The sequence below is a fragment of the Myotis brandtii genome, unplaced genomic scaffold (assembly GCF_000412655.1).
Source record: "Myotis brandtii unplaced genomic scaffold, ASM41265v1 scaffold4517, whole genome shotgun sequence".
Classification (NCBI taxonomy): domain Eukaryota; kingdom Metazoa; phylum Chordata; class Mammalia; order Chiroptera; family Vespertilionidae; genus Myotis; species Myotis brandtii.
In genome coordinates this window covers 42,634-44,369 of record NW_005367274.1, presented here as the reverse complement: position 1 = coordinate 44,369, position 1,736 = coordinate 42,634, and positions in this window count along the sequence as shown.

Genomic DNA, 1,736 nt, shown 5'->3' with positions numbered 1-1,736 from the left:
TTTTTTTACATAGACAACTGGATAAACTTTCAAAGAACATTTTTTCTACCATTCACTACAAAAGCAAATTCATCCTTTATAGTGTTGACGAGCATCCACACACACACATCCAGCAACAGGGCCCACCCGGGCTGCTGTGGGAGGGCAGGAAGGCGGTGAGGCCTGCGGCTCTCAGCTGGCAGACCCACGGCTCCTGTTTGCACCCAGAGCTCAGAGCCGGTCCTCTCTCCTCCGACCTCCTCCTCCAGGGCTGACGACAGGCCTCCAGTGCCCGGAGAGACCCACAGGGTTTCTAGCAGGCTCTCCGGGACTGGGAGAGCCCAGGTCCCTCCCACCACAGTGAAGCCAGGCCAACCCCGGGGCATTCGGTAGAGCACTAAGAAGGGCCCGCCTTCGCCTTCCTGGTAGTTAGGGACCTCACACTAAAGCCTTCTGCAGACACGCCCTCATACAGCCTTGCAAGGATCAAGCTGACCAGAAGGTACTGAGCTGGCATGTAAAACAGACAGACACTAACAAAACAAAATCCACTCACTAGACAACAGACTATTACAGTGTACATCATCCAGGGAGAAATTACTAAATATGCAAATAAGAAATTTAGGCCCATGACCATCAGAAAAAACAAGCAATAAAAAAATCCTGAAATGAAAGATGGAATCAGCAGACAAGGACTTTCAAATAACTACTATAAATATGCTCAAGGATCAAAGGAACATCCCATGAATGAAGAGAAAACCTTAAGACAAATCAAATGGAAAAACCAATCAAAAGAAATACAAACTGAACTATCTGAAAGATTGACACTACAGGAAAAAAAAGAACAGTGAAGGAGAAGACAAAGCAAAATGCAGCACAGAGAGAAAAAGATCAACATAATCTGTCAATGGCCCGAGGACAGCACCAAATGGTCCAACACACATGGAACTGCAGCTCCATGAGAGACAGCATAGGAGGGAGGGAGGTGAAGAAATAATGGTGGACAGGAAAGAACTCAACAAATCCTTATCGGGATAATCACAAAACCAGTGATGAAAAGAAAAATCTTTTTTAAAAGGCCAGAGGGGAAAGAAGACTTTTACTAAAGGAAAAGAAAAAAAGAATAACTTTTCCTCAAAAACAAATGCTCAAAGAAAAACAAGTAAACCTAGAATTATCTGTCAAGTGAAAATACCCCTCAAACTAAGACATACACCGGCCACCAGGCTCAAAACGCCCGACAGCCCCAAATGCTGACCAGGATGCAGGGCAGCTAAGCCTTGTTGGTGGGAGTAAAACAACGAACAGATCTGGGGAAACCATCTGCAAACGTATCCGAACGATCCTACAACCGAGCGATCGCATCCCCAAACACATAACCAACTTCACACGCTGTTCACTGCAGCTGTCCCTTCATGGAAGGAAGTCACTCACCACTGACACGTGCATTAACATGGATGAGCCTCAAAAATAGTGTGCCCAGTAAAAGAAACCTGGTACCACTAAGTGCTACGACACAATTTATATGACCTTCTAGAGCAGCGGTTCTCAACCTGTGGGTCGCGACCCCTTTGGGGGTCGAACGACCCTTTCACAGGGGTTGCCTAAGACCATCAGAAAACACATACATAATTACATATTGTTTGTGTGATTAATCACTATCTTTAATTATGTTCAATTTGTAACAATGAAATTGGGGGTCACCACAACATGAGGAACTGTATTAAAGGGTCACGGCATTAGGAAGGTTGAGAACC